Below are 15540 nucleotides of genomic sequence, written 5' to 3' on the forward strand. Positions count from 1 at the left end.
TTGAAACCACTAAATTGAGGGACTGAGTGCTGTGAGGCTGTTGGTGTTGTTAATAGCATCCCAGCTCCAGGCTACAGATTGTGGGATCTTGCTAGCAAGTCTTTCTTCTCAGGAGTCCTGTCCAGGTTCCTGCATGTCCTTGCTAAGTTACCTTGTACCTGAGGGCAGCAGGTGATTCTTTTTTGATTTTTGTATGCATTGTACTTACTTAGCACAGTGTTAGAAACAGAGAGCTTAATAAACATAGCTTGTTGAATGATTGATCTCTGGACTGATGGGTGGTACTGGTTGACCTGTAAAAGACCCTTTAGCTCTAAATCTATATGATAGCACCAAATGAAAGTCATAAATTGAAATTGATTTGAGAGGGAAAATGATAAGTTCAATTTTATTTTTTTTTCTGAGTTCAATTTTAAACATTCTAAGTTTTTAGTTTTGTCAGGACATGAATATGTAAATAACTAACAGGCAGTTGGAAACATTGAAGCTTAGGAAAGAGATCTTGGCTGTTTTATGAACATGATCAAGAAATGTGAACAAGTAGTTTTCAAAAGGGAAAATGCAAGTTATCAACATTTTGCTAAAGAATACTCCATACTACTAACTGTGGAGGATGTGGAAATTAAACAACATTGGAGGTTTAATCTCACATCCATTGCATTGTCATATATATGACAAAAGATGAAAATACTGGTGGTTGAGTAGACTGAGGGTGGTACTAAAAAAGTTATTTAATAAATTGCATGTACCCTTTGACCATGATACTGCTACTAGACATATACTAAAGAGGCCAAATGTGGAAGAAAGCTCACATATGCACAAAAATATTTATAGAAATACATTTTATAATAGTAATGAACTGGTTATCCATTGATTGGAGAGTGACTGAATAAATTTTGGTCTATGAATATAACACTTTTTGTGTGATAACAAATGACAGATGGGAAAAATTCTTAGAAACTTGAGAATAATTACATGTTTTGATGCTGAGTAAAGTGAGCAGAAACAGGAGAAAATTTACATATGAACCACAGTAACATAAAGTGCAAACTACGTTGAAAGTCTTCAGAACGCTGATCAATGCAATGACCATATGCCAGTAATTCAGTTAATAAGCATTTGTTAAGTGCTAACTATGTCAGGAGCTATGATAAACAGTGGCTATTATAAATAAAGACAGAAACACAGCTCACATTCTAATGAGGAAGACAATTTGCAAATAACTATATGTACAAGATTTATACAGTGTAGTTTTACTGTATATCTCAGGGAAAGCAGCAACAGTGATGGGACTGGGGAGAGACCTTATTCAGAAGGTGGAATTTGATCTGAGTCTTGAAGGAATTTAGAGAGGCCTAGAGGTGAGGTGATGAAGGGCAGCATTTTAGGCATGGAGAAAGGATAGCAGAGTCCAAAGTGTAATATTCAAGGAATAATAAATAGGCCATTATCACTGTATCTTATAGTACTTGAAGGGGAGGAAAGTAAGAAAAAATAGAAAAGGTTGATGGTGAAGCCTAACAAAACATTTTATAATTTATTTTGAAAGTAATAAGAAACCACTGTACTTCATTGAATTGGGACAGAGGGTGATATGATCAGATTTATGCTTTAGGAAAATTAATTTTGGCATCTGCTTAGATAATAACTTGGAGTAAGGACAGATGAGGTAAAGGAGACCAACCAGGAGGTGAGAAGGGTGATAAGAGCCTGAATTAGGGTTGTAGCTATATGAGTGGAGGAAAAGGGACTCTTAGGGGAATTATTGTGATAGAAAGGACATGGTTTGACAATGGGTTGGTTATTTAGGGTCAGAGCAAGGACTTGGTGAATAAATTTTGGACTTGGGCAACTGTGAGTCTGATTGTGCAAGGGAAATTCAGAAGAGGAGAAGATTGGGGATGGGAGAAGATAATGAGTTCTGTTTGGGACATGTGCAGTTAGAGATGTCTATGGGACATACAGTTTTAACATGTCTAAGAGGTAGTTGGAGATTCAATTCTGTAGCTCAGCAGAGAGCCTAGTGCTAGATATATAGAAATAGGAATCATTTGTATAGAGATAATAACACATTAGAGCTACTGAAATCACCAAACAAGATAGTATAGTGGGAAAAACAACCCAAGACACAACTTTGTTGTGGGGGAAAAGGGAGAGAAATAGTTCATTATTTGTCAGTATGCCTTCATGATGATCCAGCAGTGATGACTGAGAAGGAACTGTTGTACGTAAGAGGAAAGCTTTTATGAAAAGAGGAACCAGGAATGTCTAAAGGCTGTAGATGAATCTAAGATTTAGCAATAAGAGGTCATTAGTTACTTTGAGGAGAACAGTTCTAGTTGAATGAAGAGATTGGAAGCTATATGGTGGAAGGTTTAGAAGAGGGTGAGAGGAGAGGAAGTCAAGACAACAAATAATGTCTACTTTCTCCACAAGGCTGGCTGCAAAGAGGAAAAGAGATAGACGACATTAGCTGTGGAAGATAATTGAATCAAGTGAGCATTTTTTAAGGATAGAGGAGACATAAGACTGGTTGAAGGCAGAAGAAAGAGACTGAAGATTGAGGAGAGAGTAGGCTTGATATTAATCAAGGGGATGGGAACAAAAATACATATAGAGAGGGTTTGCCTTGACAAGAAGGACCACTTACCTCTCTGTGTGAAACTTTGTGGAGGAGGAGATAGTGGAGAAAGAAGTCTGAGTGATGTGAGGTGAAGAGGAGATAAGGGGGAAGCAGTTGGGTCTCACTTTTTCCCTTGAATTACCTACTCTTCTGAAAGGTTAGGGGAGTGGGACTGGGACTATGTGGGGCTTGAGGAGAGGCTAATACCTGCTCTAATAAGTGGAAGGTTTAGTCAGTCAGAGATGTGTAAAAGGATTGTGTCTCCAGTTGAGATTGTTTTAGTAAATTTGTAGTTGACAGTTTCATGATTTCATCCAATGGTGTTTAATAATAGCACATGAATAGATGTGAGAGGAAGCAGGTGGGGGTATTGGAGTTTGACAAGGTATGGTCTGGATAAGGGCCAAAGGATTTAAATGCAGAGTTCAGAGTTGAATTTATTTACTGAAGCCTGGAGGTAGGGAAGGGAGGTGAGTGTAGCCAGTCAAGAGCTAGTGCCCTGGGAAAGAAGTAAGGTTTAGAGGGATTGGTGCATCCTGAGTGTGAAGGAGAGGCTGAACTAGGCACTGACTCAATGAGGCAAGCAGGAGAGTGTCTTGGGGCTTGGAAGCTAAAAGTCACCAGGATCTAATTTGGTGATAAATTTGTGTAGTGTGGACCTCAGAGGAGGTGCTGCTGAGAGATGATCATAGATTTATATTTCACAACTGCCAGAGTGGAATGTTTAACTCTTAACCAATACCAGTGAGTTTTGGGATAAGTATGATAGGTATGATTGAAAGCCCGGTCTGTTCTAGAAAGGTTGGCCCAGGATGAAGTTTCATCAGTCATGTCCACGAAGTATCAAGCACTGTGCTAAACTCTGTGGAGGCAAAGACAAAAAATAGACCCAGGTCCTTTTATTGAAGGATATCATGAGGGAGACAACATGCAAAACACTATATACATACAGGGTCAATTGGGGGTGGGGATAACCTCAGAGGAAAGGTACTAAAATTAAGGAGGAATGGTAAATCAGAGGGAGCCAGATCTCAGTGAGCCAGAAGGAGTGGGAAATAAAAAGACGTAAAGTGAAAGTAAGTTTGCTAATTATTAAGAGCATATTAGGGGCGGCTAGGTGGCGCAATGGATAGAGTACCAGCCTTGGAGTCAGGAGCACCTGGATTCAAATCCGACCTCAGGCACTTAATAATTACCTAGCTGTGTGGCCTTGGGCAAGCCACTTAACCCCATTGCCTTGAAAAAACTAAAAAAAAAAAGCAAAAAAACAAACAAACAATAAAAGAGCACATTGGAAGAAGTGGGTAGATCTAGTAGAAAAATATTTAGTGGGGGGAGGGGTTGTGGGAGGGGAGGGAGTTATGGTTGAGGGGAGTGGGAGTAAGAGAGCCTGCAGTCAGGGATGGAGTGAAGGGTGACTTTGTCAGGGGAGAATGGTGTGGTAGAATGTGTGCAGAATGCTGAATGTTTTAAGACATGGATGTCATATTGATTTGTTTTGCTTTAGTGTACATGATTATTATAAGGGGATCTTTTGGAGGTGAAGGAAGTTATTGGGAAGTGATGGTGACATTGAAAAAAAGGGAAAAGAAAGCAAAATATTTTAAAAGAAAGATCATAGCTTGAAAGATCCATTTGCAAACCTTCTACAAAGAGGTGACATTTGGGAACAAATGGACGTTTGGGGGCAAATCTCTGAAGGAAAATACAGCTATCAAAATAGAGGAACACTTTATGATTTACAAACATTTCAAATGTTAGAGGCACTCTACAAGCAGATTATGTATTGGGGACCTGGAGACACATTCTCTGACAATTTCTGTCTGACAATAATCTGTCTGAAAATAAATTTTTTCTTTCTAATGTCAGAATACTTTAGATTGTTTGCTCATGTGGGGCATATACACATATATCTATGTATTTCAGTCATTTTTGTCTAGAGATGCTATAGGAATTGAAAACATGTAAATAAGGAGCTTGAATTTCTTTTACTGATAGATAAATATATTAGAAGATTTAAAAAATTTTTATAGTTTGTAACTTTTCCAAATCTATCCAAAACAGTTTATCTATTTCACCAGTCTTGAATTCTTTCCATCTTGGTATAAGAAATGTCAGTGCTTATGCTTCCCTGGTATAGCCTTCAGAACCTAAGATCATCTTGGAGTAGTTTAGTGTAGATAATAACATGGAAGGAAATTCTATAGTACTTTTATTTTGTGTGATTTTCTTTCTGGCTTGTTTAAACTTACAGTATCTCCATATATTTAGAAATTATTTTGTGGCTTCTAATACTTTGTCATTGGCTGTTCATTTTATCTTTCTTGAAAAGATTTTTTTTTTCTTTTTTTTTTTCTTTCCTTTTTTATTTAGGAAGCATATTTCTTATAGAGCTTGATTGGGTGTAGAGAACTAGGGATTAGAGAGCCATAAAATACATGTGTTCATTTTTTTAGAGATGCTTGGGATATGTAAACTACTAGTATCTGATGGCACATATTAAATAGCTCAAGATCCCTTTAAAATATTTCCTCATTTGGGACTGTGTAAATGTTTGAGTAGGAGGATGTCTTCATGTTAATATGTAAATATATAATTTATAAAAGATTGTTGCTGAATGTGGATTATCAGAGTAATTTGTTTTTTCTTTCTGGTATGTATCATAAAAGTTATTTCTAGCAAATCTAATTTTTTCTCAGCAAAATTTGTACTTAATTTAGTTTTCTTTGCTTAAAGAAACATACTTTATATTGTGAACAGTTTGAGAGTTTCCCTTTTAGAGAGAAAAAGGGATTGGGTTGCTTAATTCATTTGGTTAGATCATGGTACTAGTGAGGCAGAGACCTGTCTTTTTTTCCTTTGAGAGTTTTAGATTTGTTAGATTCTTAAAGTTGTAATATTATGGAAATAGTTAAATATCTATTTTAAAAAAATTAAGAACCACTGCCCTAGAATAGTGTGAAATAGAACTGTCACTTTTTAAAAGAAAATGAGAAGTATTGATGATCATTTGTAGATTGTTTATTAAACCTTTAAAACTTTTTGATGTCTTTTGTTTTCATTTCCAATACAGCACTCCCCTTTTCCCTACCCAGAGAGCCATCTTTTATATCAAAGAATACAAAAGAGAAGGGGGAAAAAAGTTTAGCAAAACTGACATTAGCAAAAATCTTAATGCAAGCTATATTATATATTAATATTCCCTCCATTCTTCAATTTTGCAAAGACGATGCAATTTTTTGGTGTCTTCTTCAGAGTCAAGTACCACCAAATTTTAATTAAACACTTAGAGCATACAAGTTCTATGGACTCCAGACATACAGAGAGTGCCTTGATTTTCAGGAGCTTAAAATTTAATAGGGAGACTGATTAGTATCAAAAAGATTTTGATCTAAAGACAAATTCAGAAGAGTAGTTCAGGCAAAATGCATTGAGCAGTTTAAGGAAGGAGAGATCATTTACCTAGAATTCATAAGGTTGTAGGTAGGGTGTGTGTGTGTGTGTGTGTGTGTGTGTGTGTATGTGTATGTGTTTCATAGATTAGATGAGGAGAAAAATCCAGGTCTGAGCAAGGCATGAGCTTGAGGAGAAGGCAAGAAGATGAGAATGGGAAATAGAGACTACTTCAGTTTAGGTGAAGTGTTAAGAGTGTCTATTTGATTTGGATAGGAAGCTACTGGAAGTTTAATGAGTGGTGCAAAAACAGCATCATAATAGTGTTAAGAATATTGCTTAGGTTACATCATTGACCTTGTTCTCATTCGTTTTCATTATCATAAACTTTGAAATTTCTTTAAGAATAATCTCATTCTGTCTTTCTTGGTGCCTTATGATTTTTATCTTGGTTCTTTGCAGTGGCTACCACTCTTTCCTTCCCTATTTCCACTCTTTGGTGAATGAACTCAACTCTAGACCACTCTTTACTCTTGATTCCCTTTCCCCTTTGCTGAATAATCCCTTGCTGAACTTCAACTTTAAATTACTTCCACCAGCCACCACCTTTGTTTCTACTCAACTGTTAACTGAACAGAGCTGCATAGGTCCAGTAATGACCGGGTCACATAATTTCAACTGAACCCTCACTGCAGCAAGGCAGACATTTTCTCCCTTCTCTAAATGATAAATAATTGAAACCATATGCCAAGAAATCAATGCTTCCCCTCATTATTTTTCCCCTAAAATGCTCCTCTTTTTCTGACTTCTTTGTTATCAAGAACACTACCTTTCTCCCAATTACTTAAACTCACAAATCAGGTGCCTTCTTTTCTTTTACCATTCAACTCCTACTCATCAGTATCCAAATCCTGGCAATTGGACTTTTGCAGCATCTCTCCTATATGCTTCCACCTCTCTTCTGACATTGCCCCCACCCTGCTCATCTCTCACCTGCACTACTGCCCTGGCCTGCTGGGAAGCTCTCCCCACCTCCAGGTAATCTCCCTTCTCTGTCTGTGCTCTGCTCAGCTGCTAATGTGATCATCCTAAAGTATGGCTCTTACCATGTCACCATCCTGCTCATGAAATTCCAGGGGCTTTCTGCTGCCTCTTGGATGCAATGGAGAGCCCTTTATCACCAACCCCTTCCTGGTTTTCAGTTTTCCTCACATAATACCTTACTTTTCAAACTGTAGTGTAGTGACATTGACCTACTGAAGATGGTACCACCTCTGGGGTCCTGGTTTCCTTAAGTCTCAGCTAATAATTACCTTCTTTTTGTAGAACATCCTTTATGCTTATCAGGATGCTTGACACATAGTAAATGTTGAATAAATGCTTTTCTTGCCTTTCTTACTTTCTCACCTCTCATTCTTCTCTATGCACTTGACTGTTCAAAGTTTTTTCAATATAATTATTTCCTGACTTTTTTAAATTTAGCAAATACCTTTACTTCTCAGTTCCCCCATATGTGTATTCAAACAAAGCAAGTTATTGCCATGTCCAAAAATGTGTCTCCTTGCCATATTTAGATGCGCGTAAGCTGCTGTGTCTTTTCACTAGCCAGTCTCTGTTTTCTACTAAGACGCAGCTTTCTTCAGTCTCCTCCCTGACTCAACTCAGATCCAATCTTCTGCAAGAAGTTCTAGTTCCCTGCAGCTGCTGGTGCTCTTCTCCTTTCAGTTTGCTTTCAAACACTTTATATCATCTAGTGTCTAGTATATACCTTTATATTTAGATATCCTTTTGTGGTATCCTTGAGGGCAAGGAAAAAAGTTTTTGCTTTTTTTTTTGTATCCTAGTACTTAGGGCTAGCAGAAGTGGAAAGGATAGAGTTTAGGCAGGACTACCTAGTTAGGCCTATGCCATAACCCTCCCAGTGAGAAGAAATAAATGTTAATAGTTAAAAATAGTTAAAATTAATAGTTAATATAGTTAAAATAGTTAAAAATAGTTAAAATTAATCTGAATTAGAGGACTATTATAGAACCTGGCAACAGACAAAACTGAATTTAATGAAAGAAGCTTGTTTAGTGTATGGATGTGTAGGATGGGAGAAATAGTGTATCAACTTTGTCAGTTTGGGCTGGAGGTTGCCATTGCAGGTAAAATCTCCGTCAGGTAGTTGGAATAAGGGACTAGAACTTTGGGGGAAAAGTTAGGGTAGACACATAGATTTCAGTTCATTTATAAAATGAGAATAGCTGACATTTCTGTAATGCTTTTATTTTTACAAAGTATTTTACATTCATTCATATGTTTTTATCTGATACTTAAACTGCCCATAAGATATTAGTACAAATTTTGTCTCCTATTTTACAGATGAGGCAACTAAGAATCAGAAAGGGTTGTTCTGGATCATATGGTTTAATTTTTTGTATATGAAGAGGAGTTTAAACTTAGTTGCTTCTGCCCCTAAGTCAGTATTCCCTCCCACCACCTATATTTGATACTATCTGAAAAAAAGTTGATAGTGAATGTCATAAGTTGCTTTAAAAATGAAGAAGACTGTCAGAAATTATAAGATATTACTGGTATAAATATACTTTGTATTTATATAATGTTCCTTTTCCAAAGAACTCAACACTTTATTTTATTTATACCTTATACAAACTATGTGGTAGATGTAAAACAGTAAAACTTTCATTTTAAGATGTTAAAGTTGACATAGCCAAAAGGGTTTGGCTTACCCAGGATCAGCTAGTTTGTTAGTTTTTGGAGCCAGTGATACTGATTTATAGTATTCAGTAACATTGTCATCATCTAACTGATAAGGAACTGAAGTTTACATAAGTTTCTCTTGCTCAAGCCACCCAGTTTAGTAATTTTATCTAGTTATTAGAATGGACTTGATGATTTAGTGGTTTATAAGGGTGAAGAGCCAGTCTTTATTCCTTTCTCCCCCTTTCTGCAAAAAGATTGGCTTTTAAAGTTGAAACAATTTAGTGTTAGAATTAATGCAGAGGTGGCTAGGTGGGACAGTGGATAGAACACCAGCCCTGGAGTCAGGAGGACCTGAGTTCAAATGTGGCCTCAGACACTTAATAATTACCTATCTGTGTGGCCTTGTGCAAGCCACTTAACCCCATTGCCTTGCAAAAAGCTAAAAAAAAAATAGAAAATAGCATTAATGCAGTAACAAAAAAGGAAATGCCATATACTGATTGTGAAAAATATGTAGATAAAAAATTCAGGAGGCCTATGCTTAATAGATTGTGTAAAATGATGGCTTGGATGTTCCTATTTGGAATCAAACCTGTTAAAATAAATTTGTCCTGAAAATTGACCTCACTTAAATTTACTTAAATCTAGCCTAAAAGCTAAAGCCTGCTATTTATCTCCTTGGAGGTTTTGTGGGGAGTAAGCACTGTAAAGGGGATTAGAGATTACATAGATCAGCTCATTATCTCCTACCTTCCCAACTTTTCTAACCTTCCCTCCACCCCCAAAAAAGTTGTGCATGGTTCTTATGGAACTTTTTTTTTGTTCTATGAGCAAAATAAAATTGATCATAATGGTTTGACTTTGAATTGGATATATAATGTAATTTGAGTTTAAATTGCCTGGGAAACAGTTACAATTTAATCAATTCAACAACTTCTAAAATCTTAGCAAGACATTGAACATTAGATTCTTTTGCTTGACCTGCCCTCAAAGTAGTCAACAATTCCTATGTTGCTGCTTGTGCTGCTGCTATATACATAGATTCCTAGATGGGTCTTTCTTGACTGCTCCTTAATTTAAGAACTTCTGCCATCTCTTTTAGCAAGCAGTTCAGTATTCCTATCAATCACTAAGCATTTATTAAATGTCTATGATGGGCAAGACATGCTCTTTCTCTGTTCTCCAGGAACTCCCAGTCTGATGGGGGAAACAACACATATACAGCTACATACAAGCAAAATATATCCAGGGTGAATTGGAGATCATCAGTAAAGGGATAGCCTTATAATTAAAGGGGATTGGGAGGTTTGGAAAGCCTTCCTATAGAAGGTGAAATTATTGCCATACCTTGAAGGAAATTAAGTAAATCATGAAGTGTAACTCGAAGAGAGAATTGAACAGAACAACTGTTTAGAGGAGGACAAATGTATTGGGAGAGGCACAATGAGGAGGCCTATGGGTCACTGGAGTACAGGTCATCAAGAGACTAGAACTGAAAAGTATAAAAAATTGGAAAGGTAGATGAACAGGTTGTTTATTTTTTGATCCTGGAGGTGATAGGGAGTCACTAGAGTTTATTAAATGGGATGGTAAAGTAGTCAGAGCTTCTTTTTACAAAGATTATTTGGATGCTGAGTGGAGGATAGGTTATAGTGGGAAGAGACTTGTGATACAGGTGTGATGTTGGCCTGTACCAGGGTGGTGGTAATGTCAGAGGATAGAATGAGTTGCTATGAAGGTTATAATTGGCCTTTGGATAGCGGAGCAGCATGAGAGAGATTAAAGGATTGAAGATGACATACTTAGGTCATTGAGTAAATTGTACTACATTTGACAGAAACAGGGAAGTTAGGAAGGAGAAAGTTCTTGAGGAAAAGTAATGATTTCTTTTCTGCATATATTAATGAACTGTGAGAAGCCAGAGATGTGAGACTAGAGATCAGCCAAGTGGACCAATGGACAAATATGAGAATCTTCAGTATAGGTATGATAGTTGACTCTATGATGACTTCTGAGATTGCCAAGTGAAATAGTATAGGGAGAAACAAGAAGATGGCCCTGTAAAGAGCTCTATGGAATACTTACTGTAAGTGTTAGTGACCTGAATGAAGATTCATCAAAGGAGAATGAGGATTGTTCAGAGAGGTAGGAAGAGAATCAAGAGACTTGATGTTCCAAAAACATAGATAGAAGAGAAACTCAGTAGACATTATTGGAGAAAGCTTAGAGGTCAAAAATGATGAAGACTGAAATAAGGTCATTAGTTTAGAGACTACTTTGGAAAGAACAATTGCAAGATAAGCTATACTGAAGAGAGTGAGAGCAAAGGAAGTAGAGGCATCCATTGTAGATAGCCTTCTTTAAGGAAGGAAAGATGTGACAGTGGCTAGAAGGGATGGATGGATAATGAGGTTTTTTTCCTTTTTTTTGAGGATAGAGACACAAAGGCATGATTGTGGGCAATAAGCAAAGGAAGATATGTGTGAAAGTGGGGATATTAGAGGAGGCAATCTGCTGGAGAAGACAGGATGGAATGAAATCATTTGTGTATATAGGGCTTTACTTTGGGAAGGAAAGGAAAGGAACCACCTCTTCATATAAAACAAAAGGGAAATGGAGATAGTGGTAGAAGGCATTTGATGTAAGAAGAGGAGTAGGGTCTAAGAGGGAACTTGAGGCAAATAACCTCAGTTTCCTCAGTAAGGTAGGCAGGATTCTCGGGTAGTGAACCGGGGAAGCCATGGAAAGTTGGGATAAAAAGGTTTGGAAAAGCTGTGATAGGCAGTGGGATAATAGATTATCTAAAAAGGTTTTGTTACTGCAGTGAAGACCCAGTTTAAGGTACTATGTTACACAGGCCCACTCAAAGAGGTTTTATGATTTTTCTCTGGCTTACTTGACAACAGAGTAGGAGCAATGCCTGCAATTGGTAGTCAAGGGGGACAGGGCATGTTTGGCATAGGATAAGGGGACAAAGAATTTAAGAGGACAGAGTAGAATTGAATTCCCTGAGGAGTCAAGATTGGGAAAGGGAAGAGAGCATAACCATAAAAAGAGTGATGTCTTGGCAAAGATTAAGGGTTTAAGGGATTGTCATCACTGTGATGATGAAGAATAAAGTTTGGGGTTGCAGGGCAGAGGGAGAGATGGAATGACAACAAATTGCTATCAGAGAAGGGGGAAAAACCCACCCATCAGATTCTGGGCATACAAAGACAAATGATCCCTGTCCTCAAAGATTCTATTATTAGGAAATGACAAGTATCAGGGCAGAGGAGATAAGGATAAGAGAGGGCCCCCAAACTGAACTTTGAATAGGGCTAGGGAATCTGAAGTTGTGATGAGGAGGGACGGCATGTGCAAAGGCATGGAAATGGAATCTGTAGTGTCCTTTAGGGAAATGAGTATGTCAGTTTGGCCATACAGAATTACTGTTCAATAAATCCGGAAAGGTAGCCCTTGGACAAAATGTCAGAACAATGTTTTTTAATTCTAGAAGCTAGGCAATGACATGGTAAAAGCTGTGCTTTAGGAATATCTATTTAGAGAATATGGACTAGAAAGGGAAGCTCCTGGAGGCAAGGAAGTAAATTAGTATGTCTAAGTGTTGTAGTAGCTTAGGTAAGAAGTGCTGGGGCCTTGAACTGTGTTGTTTACTCTGTGAGGGTGAGGGACAGATATGAACTGTGTTTGCAGATAGGAACCATATTAGAGAAATAGAGTTGACTAGAGAGAGGGAACTCTGAGAAGCTGGGTGACTCTCAGAGGTTAGTCTATGCCCCATTAGAGTAGAGAAGTTAGAAAGAGAAGAAAAATGACTGGAAATATCTGCACTGTGTAGTGTGTCATGGAGGGAGAACATAGTCACAAAAGCTGAGACTCAAGTCCCACCTCTGACATGCACTCGCCACTCGCTTTGCATCCTTGATAAGCTTGCTTAACCTTTTCAAGCTTAAATTTCCTCATCTATAAAATGAGGATAATCACAGCTTCTAGGATACAGGGTTATGAAGGCCTAATGAAAAAATGTGAGTAAAGTATTTTGCAGATCTTAAATTTGCTATTTAAATGTGTACTACTAGCTGAAATTATTAAAAAAGTGATAGAGATTAACAATAATACTACCCCTAGAAAAGAAAGACACAATATAAATATTTTTGATTACTATATTCACTTTTGAATTGCATGTTACTCTACAGTAGTACCCTCTTATGAACAATCCCCTTTCTGTCCTATCACTTTTAGTAAGTTTTAGATGTACAAAGTGAAAAGGAGTTTTGAGATCAAAACTGAGTTTATATGCTTCTATATTGACTATGTATATGAGACCTGTCCCTGAGAACTTAATGTTTTAAGTGAAGAAATTGTAAAATGATAAAAATAACTGAGGAAAACAGTTAACTTTTGGTCGTGTTGCTCTGATTATCAAATGAAGTGTAAACAAAGCTATCTGCCATGATCACTTTATTACTTAAACCTTCATTATCATCTTCTTTTATACTATTGGATTAGTCTTTCTAATGGTCAATTTTATCTACTAATGACCCTTGTACCTCTTCTCCCTTCAATCCTACCACTATTCAGGTGCCAAAATCATTTCCTCATGCATAAATTTGATCATATCACCCTTTTGCTCACAATTTTAGAGGCTCCTTATTGCCCACCAACTAGTTTAATTCCACAGGCTTAGTGTCATCCTACTTTTTCAGACTCGTCTTCTGTTGTTTCCATGTAAACTTTGTTGTGACCAAATAGGCCTACTCTCTTCCTGTTTAATACTCTGTATTCTTCTGCTTCTTTGTCATTGTTATCTTTATGCCTGGAATATTTATTTCTTTTTCTCATCAAATTTCTACCCATCCTTAAAAGTACAGCTATAATGTCACTTTTTACATGAAGTCTGTCCTGATTATCTTCCCCCCAATCCTAATTATATATCCACAGTATAGTAATATGTTGCCAATCCCCCAAAAAAACACCTCAGTTTGTATCTCTATAATATATTAACATATTATGTGTTATTACCTCTAGTAAAGTCTGTGAAGTCAGGACACTTAAAAAATATTAATCTCTTCCAGCCTGACATTTGTGTTTATGTATTTCTTTAATAATTCAAATGTTTGATGATCTCAACAATGTGGGGTACTCACTACAGAGGCAAAGGTAGCAGCATCTATATCTTCTCAATTGTGCAGTTATTGCTTATCCTTCTATGATTTCTCCATACATGAAATTTTACCCATTCTGTGAGCACCAGTGTGATACTTGGTTATCCAGTCCCTTGCTGTGTGACTATCATATTTCCCAAATAATCTCTTTTATGCACTTTTTGTGTACAAGTTTTTGTTGGTTCTATTAATGCCCATCATTGTCCTTTGGGTTTACCTCTACAGTTTTAATTCTTTGGAAAGTTTGATATTCCATGACACACAGCCTTTTAATTGTGCTAGAGGAATGTTGATATTAAAAAGATAGGGTTTTGTTTGTATTAAGAAATAGTCATTTCTTTTCTGGGCCTAGCTCAGAATCCAGTTGTAGTATCTTTCCAAGGTAGATGATGGACATGCCAAGGGAGAACAATCAAAAGGAGTTGAGGATGTTTTAGTTTGGAGAAAAGAAGATTCAGTAGTGACATGATAGTATTCTTCAGTATTTGAGGGGCTGTCTCTTAGAAGGAGGGATTAGACTCTTTCTCTTTGACTCCAGATTGGGAATTCTGGTGAAGCCAATATAAAATATATACACATACATACATGCACATACATATATTGAGAGAGAGAGAGCGTGAGAGAGAGAGAGAGAGAGAGAGAGAGAGAATATGAATATGTTAGTTCATTGTTCCTAGATAAGAGCTTCTGCTCTAGTGGGTAGAACTAGAAACCAACAGAAGGAAGTTATCCAGAAGTGGGAGTAGATGGGTTCAGCTCCTTAAAGGTCTTCTAACAGAGACTAGAAGTTCTAGTTGAATAATTAGATTCCTTTCTGCTAAAGTTTGAATGAGTAATTGCTGAAGGCCCTTCCAAAAACTCTAACATTCTCTAATATGTATTGACAAACTAACCATACTCTTCTTTTCCTTCAGTTGCATATCTTAGCCTAGTTAGTAGTCATGTTGATTATTAGACAGATTCCTTTTAACTGATCATCGATCTCATTTAAGAAACTCTGTTATATTTTGGGAAGTGATGTAATCAATGTAATACCATATGGAAACCAAGAGCATTTGGAAGACCTTGTCATCCCTAAGGAATCTTTCACATTTGAATTTTGTATAGGATAATCTCCACAACTGTGGGAAACAATTTTTGGTGAGCAGTTTCTGTTTCTGTTTTAGGTATTGCTTTATTGATAATTAGAGGATAAAGCTATCTTTGTGGTTGTACCTGTCAGATATAGGTATGACCTTAACGGATAGATGGAACATTCTTTGTTGTTGTTATTGTTAATTGGCGATGGATATTAGGAATTTTATCAGGAGTACTAGGTTGTACAAATCAATAGGGTTGCAGTGCCTGGAATCAGGAAGATTTGTGTTTAACTCCAGTCTCAGCTACTTTCTACCTGTGTGACCCTGGGTCAGTTTTCTCAATTGTAAAATAGGGACAATAATACCACTTACTCTCCAGAATATTGTGAGGATCAATTGAGATAATGTTTTTAAAGTGCTTAGCATAGATCCTGACATAATAAGCATTTTTTTAGAAAGATTTTATTTATTTTGAATTTTACAGTTTTTCCCCAATCTTGCTTCCCTCCCCCCACCCCCCACAGAAGGCAGTCTGTTAATCTTTACAATAATAATAAGCATTTAACAAAAT

At 36.9% G+C, this 15540-nt stretch overlaps 1 protein-coding gene across 3 annotated transcripts in view; it reads left to right on the top strand.

Moving 5' to 3' along the window:
- Positions 1-15540, top strand: part of FRS2 (fibroblast growth factor receptor substrate 2) — a 117470-nt gene that overhangs the window by 4881 nt on the left and 97049 nt on the right. The gene's annotated exons all lie outside the window — the stretch shown is intronic.

Source organism: Macrotis lagotis, chromosome 2, assembly GCF_037893015.1.
Source record: "Macrotis lagotis isolate mMagLag1 chromosome 2, bilby.v1.9.chrom.fasta, whole genome shotgun sequence".
NCBI lineage: Eukaryota > Metazoa > Chordata > Mammalia > Peramelemorphia > Peramelidae > Macrotis > Macrotis lagotis.